The following is a 17,323-nucleotide window of genomic DNA, read 5'->3' as shown; positions in this document are numbered from 1 at the left end:
TCTTGTTAGTATTCAAGCTTTGCTAATGAAATTTGATCAGTGTATTAAAGATGTTGAGTTCTTGTAGTTAGCTCACATCTGTTGTCAGAAATAATTATATCAGGTGGCAAACGACAAGGGTTTTCCTGACAGATGCTTTAACATTGTGGGTAAGAATGTCCTATGTGTCCCTTTGGATAATGCCGAGATTTTCAGTCAGGAGTTTGTTTGCCTTGAGGTTGCAAAATGTAACTTTTGGAGCAATCTGACATAGCCCCAGACAGCAGTATGAGTGACTTTCACTTTAAGTGTTACAGAAAAGGATGAACTCCTTTCAGTATGATTTTTCATAAAGTATTGTCTTAGAAAGGTAGAAGATAGTTATCAAACTCTCCCAATATGTCTTTCTTTTAGCATATATACATAAATTCCTGTTAAAACACAAAAGACATTACATTGTGCGTTTAAGCATATCTCAGACAATAAATTACAATTCAATATAATGATTCCATTATTCAAATAAATGTACTGAGAAACTGAGAAGAAGATTATTTTACAGCAGGGTATTTCATCAGACAACCATGAAAAAATGCTGGGGTTTTGGGTAATCGTGGCATCTGCTACCTATGTTCTTATTCCTTTGCTTGTGATTCACACACTTTTTCTGTGACATTACTGCTTGTGTAAACACTGCAAAATTCACTTTAGAAGGATCTCTTTCATCATTTATCCACAATGTAGGTAATACAGATAACAGCAATATGTGTTTTGCAGCTCTATATAAAGACAAATTCATGCTGCTTGGTTCCCATGGTTCTGAAGACAAGAACCATAGGCATCCTGTCTGCCAATACTCCACCATGCTTTATACCTACCAACTACACTGGAATGGTGAGTGTTCACCAGGTTGACAGTTCCTGACCATATGTCATCTGGCCTCTTGGAGGAGAGGTTGAAATGCACATTCTAACAGCCAGCAAGGAATATGCTTTTTCTTTTATTAGCACCCCAGTCAAAGATGTGGATTTCTTCAGGAATTATTGGTGGTAGGAAGAAAGATAATTCTTTGTGCATGCTCAAAGAACAGTCTTTCTCATGCCTCTTCCAGGTGAATAGCAATTAATGTTTTCTTGGTTGTTTTTGTGTGGTTTTTTTTTTTTTGCTTTTCGCCAGGCACCTGTCAGAGTACTCTCTGGGTACATACAGTTAAAAAATGTTCCTATTAAATGTGCTAAAACAAAACCCAGATTAATTATCATAATTAATCCCCTAACAATCTTATTGATGAGCAGAATGAAAACACATCTACATGCAATCATATACCTCCTTCTGACTAAAATGATCAATTTTCTCTACAGTTCCTAAGCCATCTAGTAAATATCCCAGCACTCCTGGTTTTTTTCATGCTGACATGCTTATTGTTTATCTGGTTTAGGTAATTATCTCACTACCTTTGAAATTTAAGATGCCACAGCTATGCTAGAGCCAAGAATAACTATTACACACATTAGAAAAATGGAAAACTGAGGCATGAAGGGACAAGGTAGTTTCTTCACATTAAGGCAGCTGAAATGGAGCAACTGAATCTGAGACACATATTCTCAGCAGGTCATCTGGCAGAGAGAAAGGAGATACTTGCAGAGATTATAAGGATGATAAACACCATATGCATGCTTCTGTCTTTCCTATGAAAGTAGGAGGGATTGAGGTAGACACATTGTTTAGCTAAAAGGAAGTATATACTATGTAACTTCCTTAAAATTCCACAGGATATCTTTACTGGATCATGACTCAGTTCTTTTGGGTTCAGACTTCTGGGTCAGTACCAGATTCCTTCTTTGTGCTTAATAATTATTTACCTGCAGAAATTTACAAAGCAGCAGTCATATGATATTGGCTGGAAGATACTGTGGAAAATGTGAAGATAATGTGGAAGATACTGATCAATATAAAGTGTAGAAAGAGTAGTAACATTTGAAATCATAAGGAGAATAATCAACTGAGGAGAATAGTTATGTGACACTATTTTTCTCTGGCTTCTTTATCCTTAGGTTAAACAGTGGGCATTATGCAGCTGGGCATTTATTGCAGGTCAGAAGCATCCTCCATGAATCAACCTTTAGAGTGACAATTTCCTGGTCTAGAAATGGGTGTAATTTTAGTTGCCCTTTAGCACTATATTGTCATATCTGGTTACACACATAGATGATAACACACCCCAACATGGCACTTCAGTGCAGCATACTGGCTTAGTGTGAGGAGAGAAAGTATAAATGGGAAGTGACTGGCCAGGAACCAAACCAGAAGCCCCAAACCAGAACCTACAAAGAAGAAAAAGGACAAGCTTCAAATCTTACCAGAAGAGGCAGAAAGATGGTCAAAACATTAAGGGGTGCAAATTTGAATGTAAGAAATTAGCAGAAGGAATTTCATTGTTAATTTCCAGCAGCATGCAGGAGCACAGAGAGTGAAATAGAGCATTGTAAATGCATGGATCAGTAAAAACAGGAGTGTATCAGTGTATGATATTCCACTCATCACTCACCTAGTAAGGCCAAAGGGAGGGCAAAGAAGATCAGTTCAGTGTGTGCTACCAGGGTAAAAGAATCAATATGCACTTTAGCATGGTGGGTCAGACAGCAGACTGCATTAGAACATTAGACTGCTGGCAGGGAAGATGCTGTCTTGCTTCTCCCTTGAATGCAGTTTCATATTGAATGCTCTGTGACATGCCCAGTGCCACTGATGGGCAACACAGCAGCCTCCCCATAGCTAAAGGTTTATGACAAAAAGCAGCAGCCTTACGTGTGAGAGACACAGCAGAGGTGCCTAAAGGAGATAGGAAATACAGAACAAATAGACAAATGTGTGATTTGCCTACTTACAGCACAAGGTTTGACAGCTCAGAGTACATGCTTCTCCAAAAGCTGTCAGTGCTTTGTTAGAGAGGGAAACAAGCAAGTCTCAGTTAGACCAGGGGTGTGATATTATTCTTATACATTGTGATGACTGAAAAAAGCATTGCAAAATTAGTATCATATCAAGTGACAGACCCTTATGTAGACAAAAGGCAAACTAATTACCTTATCTCTGCATTTCTGTTCTGTTATTTTTTTTTTTTTGTGGATGATTTATTAAGAATCCATGTCTGAAACTGTTATCAGAAACTCTATCAGTCCAGTGAACAGCACATTTTCACCACACTTGAAATACTGGAGTCTATAAGCAACTTGGTCTATCGTGACCGAATGACCCTTACATGGACTTATTGATCTGGGTATATGAGCTCTGTGCAGTTGTTAATAATTTTTGTACAAATACTGCTCAATCAGTTTGAAGAGCTTAGAATTTTATAAAAAGAAAAGTAGATAAACAGCAAGATTCATTCTGAATATTTCAGCTCATATTCAGTTCACAGTTTTGCTTATTAAAGCTACAAAAATACTCATAATCATTTCTATTGATGTAGTTCTAACCCACATTCTGCTTCATTTGGGGATATAGTCTTTTGTACAGAGCCAATTTTGACCCACAGTCCACAAGCTCTTCCATTTCTTTCCATAACTGTACTTTATTACAGTAGAATAATGGGATCCATAAGTTGAAAAAGCCTTATTTTATATTATTTCCTTTCAAAAAGTATTCTGTAGAATATTATCTTCATTGTTGCTCTGTAAAATCTTACTCTTCCATATGCTGTCATTTTTACTCATGAAAAAGCCATTTTACTTTTTTTCCTTTCAGAAGCAAGGTAGAAATCCAGTGTACTTCAGTATTACTTTTTTCTAAAGAAGTCTAAGTCATTCATTAACCAACTCCTAAAGTCAGACAAGTTGTGCAAAAGTACTTTATGCAATCAGAATGATAAATTTCAGGCTGTACTGCTAGAGGAATGTGAATAATGAAAAAAATATTCACGAATATATTACCCCAAAACTTTAAAGAAACCCTACATATTAAGTTCTCTTATCCATTCCAGAAAAGGAATAAATGATAAATAAATATTCCAAGAGTAATTCGTTCACATAATTTATTTTAAAATTATCTATGCCCTGATCCAAAGTCTATGGAAGTAATTGATCTCACTTCTGCCTGCTCAGCTCCATAATGAAATACACAAGAAGCCTTGGGAGTTTATGGAGTCATGCTCTCTTCACTTCTGTCATCTTCTAACCCAGTTTAAAGAGTTCCTTCAGGCACTAAATATTCCTGCTTATTTTCAGCTTTCCCACACCTTGTTTTCATGTTCACATATTTTTTTTTACAATTTAAAAAGATCGTAGTGAGAAATAAATGTGACAATTAATTTTTAATCATTCCTATGGTACTGTATACTTTTATTTAACTGATTCAGTAGGCAATTAAATCGCAATTATCTATTTTGTGGCTAGTTAAGTAATTGATGCTAAACATAAATCTGTGAAGGTTCATCTACTTTTCTTTTCTGTGGCTTGATAATCGAACCTTCAACACTATAAAAAAACCTCTGGGGTGATTTTTTAAGTGTGTATAGACTCAAATAAGAAATTAAATAAAACCTTCAACAGTGCCCTACAAATAAAGGCAGTAAAGTCCCACATAATCCAAAACCTGCATTGATAACTCTTTTGTATGATGTGGGAGTGGGGAATTTTAATTTCTTCTCTATGGAGAACCAGAGAATGCCTTCCATCTGGTTCAGTCACTCCTTAGATCCACCTGTGTTAGGATACTGGCACTGCTTACATAGAATTCCATTTTACTAGTAGGTCTATAAAAGAAATTGAGGCATCACATGAGAAGGTTCTGCAGTCCCTAGCCTTTACAACAGCCAAATTAGGCAGTGTCTTTATGAAATATGCAGAGTTTTAGCAATAAGAGCTACCAAAACGATTACACAGCTCACTGTGTTAAGAACTCAGAAAGAAAAATAATGTTTTCACCCCCTCCTTGTGTCTATCAGGTTTAAAGAATTCTTTTTTATTCAAAATCAAAGGAGCACCAATTTTTAGTGAGGAAAAAGTTTAACTAAACAGTACTTCAAGGACTAGAATATTGATTTAGGGCACCTCCTTTCAGTTCCTTAATCCACCTGAAACAATTTAAATATATTCTATTCAGATAGAGCAAAATAGTATATGTATATATATTCAACAGGCCAAAGAATGAACATATGTTGCTTCAGTCTAGCCAACAGTGAACTTGCCTGAGAGACAAAAACCTGAATCCCATTTCTGATTTGTAAGACCTATATTTTTATCTGAAGCACTTAATGAAGCAGGGTTCAGATGTAGAAACAGAGTATTCCTGAGTGATTTTCTTAAATGTAGTCTAAAGTCACATTCATATTCTCCCGTCCCATGAGTGTTCAACTAGTACATGTAATGTGTAGCTATCTTTAGGAAGATATTCAGAATATCTGAGAGTGCAGTAATAAAAGTATTCACAGAACATTTGCAGCAAGACTTGTACATTGACCTACTGTGCTGTCGATAAGTCCCATTTCAACTGGGAACACCTCTCACTTTGAGATGGTGTTTCCCTTTCTGCTCTGTAGAGCAAATCACCTACATCCACAAGAGTGTCAGAGGCTGAGCTGAAGTCCTCCACTTAGCATATTTTATAATCATTCTAGTGGCTATTCATTCAGTAATATGTTTACTGCTCGTTCCTTTTTGTCACTGTTCCCAAATGTTTTGTGAAGTGCTATGTATCTGGCTTAAATAGTTGCTGCATTGCTTAGAACGATGAGACTTCTGCCTTCTGTACATTTAACCCCAGGTGTTCCAGTCAGTTTAAATACTTGATGTAATTTTCAACATAGAATAAAATCCATGACTAATTTAAATCTCTCAAATCCTTATTTCATCTAAGATGTAAATCAAATTTTGTATGAAATACAATTATGATGGTTATTTCAGTGTTCTCTCATTATTGTTTTTTTTCTGCATTAACAGTTTAGCTCTTGAGAGTACTGATGGAAGATGTTGCTTAACACAATTAAACCTCAATCACTGTAAACCTCCTGTAAGCAAGCATGCATTCTACAGGTATTTTTCAAATTACAAAAAAATAAAAAAAAAAAAAAAAAAAAAAATCAGGGAAAAAGAAAAAAAAGGGGGGGGGAAGGATTAATATGTTCAAAGATTCAGAATGCATTCCATCATTTATTTCTTCTTCTTCAGTAAGTTTTCTAAGTTTAATGGTAATCTTAGTTCAGAAAATAGGGCAGGTTTCATGGACCCTGTTGGTTTTTTAGATGGAACAAAATGGATATTTGTGGGTAAACACATTTCCATGTAAATATAGAAGTATACACACAAATAATTAAACCTATGGATAAATTTTCAAGCTAGAATTCGGATAAAAATAGAAAAAATGATGGTGATATTACTTCAGAATGCACAAGAATAAAGAACAAGGTTTTTTGCCCTCTAATTCAGAATTTCTAAATTTCACAATCTGAGTAAGTTCATCATGCCATTAGTTCTATGACTGTCAGTGTTTCTCCACATCATACTGCTCTTATTGGACATGAAATTTAATTAGAAAAGCTTTCTGAAATCTGGTTGCTTATCTCTGAAGTGAGGTAAAAATTGTGATGTGGGATTTTGCCTGTAATTCTTTCCAAATGTTTCAAGGTTTTTGTCATGTCCAAGTACCTTAGCACAGAAAGTTTATAAAAAGATTGACCACACTTAAAAATCAGGCCCTAAATTCTTATTTTTTAAATTCATACTTGAAATTATGTGCAACATATTTATGAGCAGAAATGTAGCTGCCTTTTATCTGATCAGCATATTTTCAGTTTGCACTTTGGAATCATTCAGCTTTGCAGTTCTCTCAGCTAACTTGCTCTCTCGATGAAATTCTTTTTCAGATAAGAAGCTCTAAATACAAAATACTGAAAGATCACTTGGGCAACTCCATTTCTATTTTTTTTTTCTTTGTAAATAAAGTGATCTCAGTAAAATACAATTTAGCACATTTTGATATCACATGAAGCACAATTCTGTGGTTTAAAAAACAAATAATGATAATATTTCACCCAATTACAATTTGCATGTATTTACAATTAAGTTAAAACAGAAAAAATATGCATATTTATCTGATTGATGTTACCAATCAATACTAAATAATAGCTATGATTACTTATTCTGTACACTAAAATAATCTCTTTTTCTGCATGGCCTTTTTTTTTGTTTGTTTGTTTGCTTGGTTTTCATTATACTGAAATGTGAAGATCCTATTGTATAGCTTAGGAAAATAAACAGAACCATTAAGCTGAGATTCATGGTTGCTGGGATTTTTCAGACTTGTAGCTGAAACATTTTTAATTTATAATTTCTTTTTGGTTACCAAAAATATTTGTCATGATGTAGAACATTTTCAGTTACTTTATCAACCCTTACATTCAGAATAAATCTCGTAGTTTCTCAAAGCTTTGGTCTTCAGAGTAGATCAACAGAGGTCCACAGGTACAACAGAAGTAAACTAATTATATTAATTGACATTCTACTAATAATCTCTAAGAAAGGAATTTTACTTGAGTTTTCAGGCATGCTCATATTTTTTTCCTAAATTTCCCTTTATGTTTCACAGTTAAAGATCTAGAGGTAAGATTATGGCATAAAGTATATGAGAGGGCCTTTTAGATTGGCTTTCATGTGTAACAGGTTTTGTAGGCCAAGTCATTCAGTTGTCCAGATGTTTGAGACAGCCACCTTAAGAAAATAATTCCTACTATCTGATAGGTTTCAATGGAAAGAAAATGAAATTGCAGCAAATATAGCATTGTTAGAGCTTAGTTGAGGACAAAATTTCATAACAATATTCCTTAATAAAAATATTCAAGGCCACAAGGTGGGGTTCATTCTTATCTATCCATCTGTCTGTCTATGTATGTATGTATGTATGTATGTATCTATCTATCTATCTATCTATCTATCTATCTATCTATCTATCTTCTTTATATATAACTAAATGAAAACTCAGTTAGCTGGTAGATGTGCACAATGGTAGGATCCAAAGTAAGTGCAAAGTATCCTTTGCTGATTCCATCATCTCATTCCTCAATGAGGACAATGAGAAAGGAAGCAGACAATGTTTTAGAAAATTACTAGAAGCACCTCTTTGAGGACCTGTTGTGTAGTTTGAGGCAGTAATTTCTATGTTTAATTATACAATAATTAAACATGCAATGTCCAAAATATACTTCAGTATGAAGTCTTTAAACAGTTGAAGTCTATTCTACAGTCTGATCTCAGTCCAATTAACATTGGGAAGTGACTTCATTTTAATAAACAGCTTCCATCTGTTAGTCAGAAATGGTAAAATTTTAGCTATAACAGATTCATACTCTTTGCAGCTGCCTTTTGTTAAAAAATGCAGTCACAAACTACTACACATTTCATAATAACCCCAGAGCATGGTGAATAGCCAGAGAGACTGTCAAATAAGACAAACCTCTTTGTCTCTGTGAGACCCCAGAAGTGAACTTATTTTAATGTTGATTCAGATGCTTCAATACATACAAAATCCACATTAGCATACCCTCTCCAACCTTCTTCTGATTATAACTTAATTACAAGAAATGAATTAATACCAAAAACAGAAAATGAAGCTGCAGAGCAAAACTAGCCAAACTTATGTTGTCTGGGATTTACTGTCTGCCTAATGGTTGCCCTGGGAACACAGATCAGGGTCAAGATTACATCACATACAAATGAATAACGTTAAAGGCATTACTTTCAGCCCTGAGAGATGTGTAAAAAATATATTCCAGTTCCAGATAGTACAGCTTCTGCCTCTCCAGATGTTTAATTATAAATTGTCTTTCTCTTCCACGCTTACACAGCCTAGTTCAACACAGTTCATCGTTTAGGATCCCTATATTTTATTGGGGGAAAACGTTGATAAAATATATCAATTATTTGAGCAATAGTTCTTCCTGGTCAAAAGACCCTCCTTTCTATTTTTGACTCTGTGTCACTTTTTGAGGGAGAGAGACTCATAAGAACCAACATGACTTCAGGCTTCCAAGGAGTAAGACTATCGTAAGGCCAGAAACAAGTAATGATAGACATTTTCATGTCAACTGATGTCAAAATAGAATAAGTTAATTTCATCATAAGCATGCTATCAGATAAAATAATATTAAAAACCTGTGAAATACACAGATTATCATATGGGAGAGCCAAGGCAAGCAGCGGTAGCAACAGCAGTTCTTGCCACGTGCCTAGAAAAGTCCCCAGGTAGTGTCACCTATGACATGGTACAGCATAACTGGGGCAAGATCAATCGTGACTCAGAGTGAAGGATACAGGAGACTAAGTTATATTTTCCTTCTATCTTACCAGTCAGAGCCAGCAGCATAGGCAGAAGTCAATGCATCACTCAGATCAACACCTGACTTTATGCCTGATGCCGTCACCAAGGGCTTTGGCTTCTAGGTCATGGTTTATTCTTCAACGAATAAAGGTTACTGGGGAGAAATGGAATCCATCTGTCTAAATAAAAAAAGAGAATCTTATCTGGCAGACTGGCTGATTTAGTGATGATATCTGGTGGTGACTGACATGGAGAAGGCTGAAGTATTCAACAATCTTTTTGCCTGTTTTTACTGGCAATTTCTCTTCTCTCATCTCCTGAGTCCCTGACTCTCAAATCAGGGACTAGGGGAAAGAAGTCCCAGGCACCATAGGAGAAGCTAGTTTGAAACCATCTGAGGAACATGAGTTTATACAAGTCTATAGAACCTAATGAGATTCATCCCAGAGTTCTAAGGGAACTGGCAGATGTAATCACTAAGCTGCTTCTCACCATATTTTAAAAGTCATGAGAGTCAGGCAAAGTCCCCAGTGACCAGAACAAGGAAAACATCAAGTCAATTTTAATAAGGTAAAAAGGAGGACCATGGGACTTACCGACCTGTTAGCCTCACCCACCTCTTTGCCTGCTAAAATAATGGAACAGATTCTCCTGGAAGCTATGTCAAGGCACATGGACGACAGAAAGGCTATCAGAAACAAATAAAATTACTTTTCTAAGGGCAAATCATACCTGACTAACCTAGGCCTAGGTGGCCTTCTGTGGAGTGACTGCATTAACAGGAAGTAGCAACTGCTGTCATCACCTTGACTTCTGTAAAGACTTTAACATGGTCCAACACACCATCCTTCTCTTTAAATTGGAGGTATGTAGATCTGATGGATGGACTATTCAACGGATGAGGAACTGGCTAGGTGGCCACATTCAGAGAGTTTCAGTTGATGGCTCCCTGTCTCCAAATGCAGATCGGTTACCCCTGATCAGTTACAGTATCCCTCATGAGTCCTTATTGGGACTGGTATTCTAATTAATGTGCCTTCAGCAGGATTGTGGATGTCATGATGACACCAAGTTGAGTAGTGCAGTTGACTGGCTAGAAGAAAGGGATGTGATTCAGAAGGACTTTGAAATTGGCTCATGTGAACTTCATGGAGTTCACCAAGGCTGAGTGTAAGATCCTCCAAATGGATCATGGTAATCACCAGTAACAGTACAGTATGAGTGATGAGAGGTTTGAGATTAGCAGTGCAGAAGATGATTTGGCCATATTGGTGGATATTGGTAGATGGAGAATTAGATATATACTCTTGTAGCCCAGAAACCAAATCATATCCAAGGCTACATCAAAATCTGTATCCAGTTCTGAGGCCTCCAGTGCAAGAAAGACATGGACCTTTATGGAGCATGTCAAGAAGAGGGCCACATAAGTGATCAGATGGATGGAAGACCTATACTATGGAGAGAGTTCGGATTGTTCAGCCTGAAGAGGAGAAGGGTCTGGGGACTTCTCACTGTAGCCTTTCAGTACTTAAAGGGGGCTTATTTTAATTAGAGCCTGTAGTGATGGGACAAGGGGCAATGATTTTAAATAAAAAGATATTTGATGTGGGTTAGATATAAGGAAGAAATTTTTACATTGAGGATGGTGAGACACTAGAACAAATTGCCCAGTAAAAATTGTGGATGCCTCATCTCTGGAAGTGTTCAAGGTCACACTGGGTAGGGCTTTGAACAACCTAATCTCATGAAAGATATCTCTGCCCACAGTAGTGGGGATGGAACTAGGTGTTCTTTAAGGGCCCCTTTCAAGCCAAACTTTTCTATGATTCTATGATTCTCGGAAAGAACAGAGATGCGGAAATACAATGAAAGTTGAAAGAGAATGAAAGCTGCCATAAAACTGCCTTTTTATTTTCTTCAGCCCCTCATTGTATGACATTTATTTACATTCTTCTGACATAAACTTGTGAAAGCTTTAGATTGACATAAATAGAAAAAAAGGAAAATTTCTCCCCATCCAGTGTCAATGTAATCATTACAGAAAATAGTACTAAATCAGGTTTATAACAGTAGATGCAAATTCAGATTTAGACTTCAATAAGTGAAGTTGTCTGTAAGAAGCTAAGAAAACAAAGAAAGAACAAAAACTAGTGAAGATTCAGGCTATTTATAATGCTCTACCAAGCTTTGAAAATTGCTGAACTTTTCTTGAATTCTTTTCTAAGCAAAATACACATACACTTCAGCCATATAAACATTCATGAAAATTTCATTTATATAATTTTATTATTTACTCATTAATCTATGAATAATTCAAATATCCTTAAACTATTTATGTATTTAAGAAAAGATGAGAAGAAAAATAAAACCTTATCTTTTCTCCTATAAATGGATTAATGGACCATTGTTGTCAGTAGGATTACTTCCACTGCCTTCCATTTCTTTGCAGTGAGAATTTAGAGGTTTCTGACTATGGCACCTGAATGCAAGATACATCACTGTTGAATGCTATTGTTAAAAAGCAAGAGAGCAGAATTATGAATTAATGACATTCCCAAGGAAAAACATTGAGTGCATGAGAATTACTGGTTCTTTTCTTATAGCTACTAAATTTGGGGTGAAAACACTGTATACCTTTGGCAAGGGGAAAAATCTGTTTGATACTGAAAAGAACCATTGGCAGAAGAGGTCTTCTGTGGTAGCTGGTTCTGTGGATGGCACTATATCACTAAGAGAGTCTGCGTTTGGAAACACCATACAGTCTTCTTCGTTCCTGGGAAATGGGCCTAAAATCTCTGCTTTCAGAAATAAGAGTGGCAGTAATTCTTTAATTTTTGGAGTGTGTGTTCTATTCACTGAGGGACAAGAGTAGCTGAGTAAATCAGGCCTTTTATATAGGCCTTTCTGGCCCAGACTTCCCTTGAGCCTTCCCCAGGCCTTCTCAGTTTCCTGCCCAGAGACAGGAACCCATTTCAACTCCATCTGGGGCTACCAGTCCCCACCTGCCCTTCTCCTGCAATTCACAGAACCCAGCCCAATGGGATCAACCAGCCCTCCCTGCATCCTGCTACACACTGCCAGTATTTGAGAGAGCTGTCTTGCAGCTTAGGAATTCAAGTGGAAAAAGGTTGCTATGAATCACATTAAATTAATGAAACCTTGGTCTGGTGGGCTATCTGAAAAACTAGGACAGATATTCAATTATTTGTTCAGACTGTATTTAGGTTTCTTCTAAAACAGTTAATATATTTAAAGGGAATATATGGACATGCCAGCTGGAAAACATGTAGTTTAGAAAGAAAAGGTATTTAGGCTTAACAATAATGAATTTAACTTACACAAGTATAGACTGAATCATTTAGAAAAATAGCAGTGCTGTAAATACAGTTCATCATTTTCTGAGAGGAATAATTTAGTTCTCAACAAGGACAGAAAATAAGGAGTGGGATGCAATCACATTCTCTAGCTTCAAGACGTTGAATACCAGCTGTATAACCCAATTATTTTTAATTTTACTCTAAACATTTTTCTACTGGCATTGAGCATTTAGACCAGTTTGAACTATGTTTGCAAAGATTAATTCCTAATAATGGATTTTTATTTGTATTAGACTTGTTTGACACTACACAATCCAGAAACAAAAGCTTTGGTGTCACAGTTATTACAAGAGACAAAAAGTTAGCACAAAGATTTATGTAGTCCATATTATGAAAATGCCTTGTGGACAACAATCAGGGGATGAAGATTAAATGTTATCTCTCATAGTCAGCTACATCATCTTGGAAGAATCCCACTGCATTGTCCCAGGATGATATAAAATTAAGTAGGGACTTGATCTAGCTAACAGGAAAATATTCAGGTGTTTGGAGGAATCTGTTCTTTTTGGTTTTTATGGGGTTTCAGGAACTATAAAATTACGTTTTTCACTTACTTGAAGTACAATGAAAGTACTACAGAGAAACTTTCAATTATTTAGTCCTGTGACTTTGTGAGGTAAAATAAAGCAAAGGCAGAACTATGACAGACCTTCATATCTCTCTTTTTCCTTCATAGCAGTTGAAAGCTAATAATGAGTGCAAGTGACCAGTAATATGTGAGGGATGACACTGACATATAAATCAGCAAATTCCTGGACCCGTTTCTTCCATTATAAGTGCTGTCTGAAAGGACTAAAAATAGGCAGCTGTCAGACTGCCCAGATTAATCTCAGCACAAACCCCATAATGGACAAAACAGGCTCAGGTATTGGCTGTGTTTTGAGAGGTCAGCTCTCAATCATATCATGACTAAATGCCTGCTGTTCAGACATACTTTTCAAATCCAAGGTTTTTATAAATTACCCTTTTCACATAAATGGTGTAATATCATGTGCATACATGTTTGGATGAAAGTTCATAAAGAATACAGAGTGTACTTTGTCCAAAGAAGCAAAGACGAAAAGGCTGCATAGCCACAGCTATGGTCTGGAAATACACAAAAGATTTCCAAAGTTTCTGACATTCAAATGCCTATTCATTGTCACCGACCAAAAAAGAACATAGGGAAATACGCTCATGTCTTGGGATGGGAGGAAATCAAAATGTCTTGTTAAGCATGATTGTCAAAATGATCGTTAAGCAGAAGAAGATTGAAATAGCCACTCTTTTTTGGTGTAATCCAGTTGGTTGCTTTCTTTGGACCTGTTGTGCTAAGCACTGTAAAAGAAATGAAAAGGGTTTTTTTTTCAGTGATTTTGAAACGTTATAGTTAGATTTTTATATGAAGAAAAACTTAGACAGGCATATATGACCATGTTAATAAGCCATATTTTTTAGGAAATAGCACGTTTGCTCTACTGAAAGATGTACATTGAAGGGATTGTCCTTACTTTAAAAATCTTCTGAGTTTTTATAAGTATGAATGAAATGTAAAAAAGGTAGTAACAAATGAGAAATAGTCATCAACATGTGTAGCTGAAAAATTTCATGGAAATCCCCCTAGAAAAAAAAAACAGTGAAAATATTTGTAGACTTCAAGAGAAAAGAGAAAAACTTATCCTGACTGTCCTGGCAGAAGAAATGCATAAGATATAAAAATGAAATAAGTATACTCTTTCTTTGCCTTCCTTCTTAAGATCTATGACTTACTATATTTTAAGGAACACTTTGTAATTCCACAATCACAAGTAAGGAAGTTTTAAGAATGTCTGAATAAAAAATAAATTCTCAGAAACATCATAACCTTACTCAGAATTGCCAGCCTAAGAGATTACAAGAGGACACTGAGTAGAACAGAAAAATATTTACCTGGCACAAAGGCAAATTTTTGTTACAATAGTGTTATTTGTTATGAAAAACTGTCCTCTCTACTGACAGCTCCTAAATCCTAGAAGAAAACACCTTTTTGATATTGTATTATCATCATTCTTTCTTTTGTTACTATTTACTATTTTCCATAGCATCTATGGACCTTCTTCATAATCAGGACTTGCACTATGGAAGCACATAACAGTAAAAGTTAATGTTCCATAGAAATACTAGGTTTTCTAAGTCATCTAAGCAGAAAAAGAGAAGCTCTTGCCTGCTTTGCACAGTGAAAAAGATGGCCCTGCTTGGTTAGTTGCATGAAAAATTTCCATTCAAGACTGCTGAGCTTCCAGCCAAACCCCAGCTCATCCCACTTGTTACAGTCCAGATTCACATCTCCCACATCAGAAATCTCATAACATCATTGATACAAATTATTAATCCATATTATATTAATACGTGAACATGGCTTATTTTTAAAATTATTTAACTCTCTCTGCCTTTCACTTAGAATCAGGATAATTTGAGTTGGAAGGGACCTCTAAAGGTCACCTAGTCCAATCCCCCTGCAGTAAGCAGGGACACCTTCATCTAGATCAGGTTGGTCAAAGCCTCATCAAGCCTCACTTTGAATGTCTCCAGTGATGAGGCCCCAACCACCTCCCTGGTCAATCTGTTCCATTTTTTCACTACCCTCATGGTAGATAACTTTTTCCTAACATCCAGTCTAAATCTACTCTCTCTAATTTAAAACCATTGTCCCTCACCCTATCGCTACAAGCCCTTGCAAACATTCCCTTTCCAGTCTTGCTGTAGGCCCCCTTCAGAAAGAGGAAGGTCACTATTAGGTCTCCCTGGAGACTTCTTTTATAAAACATGCTCAACACCTTCACATGATATGGCTGTTTTCTTTTCAGGAATGCATATGTCCAGTATCTAAAATCTTCCTGTATTTTTAATCTGCAACTGATAACTGTTATTATCATCCAGAGGCACAATTCCCTGGATTGCAGTTAACTAGTAAAGCACTTGGCCACGTTATCGATCTTCCACATCTAGGACCCGCAGCTTCTAGAGGCATATTTCAAGTCAAAAATTCCTGTGACTTTTAGGGTATGCCACCTTTGACAGAGTAGTCACAGAGCACTCAACAGCAGTAGCAGCTATCTAACCCAGTGTATAGTTATTGTAGCAGCAACACTGATTGCCCATGGATAGAAACTTTAAACATGTAGTTGTGAACTCTAAAGATTATATATACCTGAGTGAACTTGTGTGTGCCAGTTTTGTTCTGCCTTATTTTTCTTCCACCCTTTAAACACACTGTCTCTTCCACTCCTTGACTTTCATTGTCTCCTTTCCCCTCACACAATTCATACAATGAGATTCACTCATGATATTTTGCTGGATTAAAATTTACTTCACATTAATGTGAGTAAAGCTGAAATTAATCATTTATCCTGCAGTATTTACTTACTTACAGCTAATAATCTTGTATTACAACTAACAGGTAAAGGTCATTTTGCAAGATTCATTGTTAATTTGTTTTCATTTAAACTAATTTACTTAGAATTTGTACAGCACTGTTTCCCTTAGGGAATACAGAAAAAACTATGACCTGATGACAAGGAGAACCATTAAATTATAGAGAACTATTGATAGAAGATTCTTTCTGCAATTTATTAAAAGTCTTGGGAGATATTAACAACTTATTTATGTAAGATATGGAAAGTACATCTGTAGTATAATTGCATGTAAATTAAATCATTGCTGAGGGCATGGAGACAGTACAGTGGTCATAGTTTTAAAATGATTGACAGATATATTAACATTGCTTGCCCCATGAGAAAGATAAAGAATTTCATGTTTTTTCCCTATTTCCAAAGATAATGTTAGTGTGTTTCTTTTTTGTTTTGTTTTGTTTTGCTTAACATTGTCAGAGCTGGCTGACAGTAAACCACAGTCACTTACAATACTGGCCTTATGAATAGATAACTGGGTTATTGTGACTTTCCTTTAGCTTAGTAGACACAGAACTAGGAAAAAGAATAAGTAACAGTCTCCAGAAACAGGAGAAAATCTGTTGGAAGCACATTCAGGAGAGATATTTTAATCTTTTGTGAGGTTGTGGATTCTTTGCTTGTGGGTTGGAAACCAGAGACATTCTTTGAAGTGTATTTTAAATCAGGCGTCCTTAATCTTCAGCTTATTTATTGAAACAAGGGCAATAGAATCATAGAATCATAGAATTGTCTGGGTTGGAAGGGACCTCTGAGATCATCAAGCCCAACCCTTGAATACTATATTAATTTAAAAAATTTTATTAATTTAAAAAGTTTTGCAAGCTGATCTGATATAGGCTATCTGATTTAGATCATGTAAATGTTGTAAACACCTGAAGGCTATCATTGATTTAGAGTTTTGAATAACTGTAGCACTGTAATCACATTAGGCCAAAAGTAGACCAGAACACTATTTTCCACCAAAAAAATTAAATGATATATTTCCATTCTGTTCACCCACTGAGCTGCATAGACATTTTCTCCCTTTGTTGAAATATGTTAGTTTTTTGGTAACTAGGTCATATTTGGGCTTGTTATTACACGGCACAGAATATGATGGTTGTAAGCTATTCTCATCTCTACTGAAAAATACATGTAGCGATTAACACACAAAAATATGCACTGCAGTTTAGTGGGAAGAGAACAAAATTAACAGGAGATCTGGCATCTAATTTCTTAGAATTGTCA

General features: G+C 35.9%; 1 long non-coding RNA gene across 1 annotated transcript in view; it reads left to right on the top strand.

Annotated features, from left to right (window-relative positions):
* The first annotated feature begins 840 nt into the window (after positions 1-840).
* The window catches only part of LOC139798611 (uncharacterized), a 40,840-nt gene continuing 24,357 nt past the window's right edge, over positions 841-17,323 (top strand). The window contains exon 1 of the long non-coding RNA XR_011726881.1: positions 841-1,087. This is a non-coding gene — a long non-coding RNA (uncharacterized lncRNA). The remainder of the gene's footprint in view (positions 1,088-17,323) is intronic.

The sequence above is a fragment of the Heliangelus exortis genome, chromosome 1 (genome assembly GCF_036169615.1).
Source record: "Heliangelus exortis chromosome 1, bHelExo1.hap1, whole genome shotgun sequence".
Lineage (NCBI taxonomy): Eukaryota > Metazoa > Chordata > Aves > Apodiformes > Trochilidae > Heliangelus > Heliangelus exortis.
This window is presented reverse-complemented; position numbering and strand designations above follow the sequence as displayed.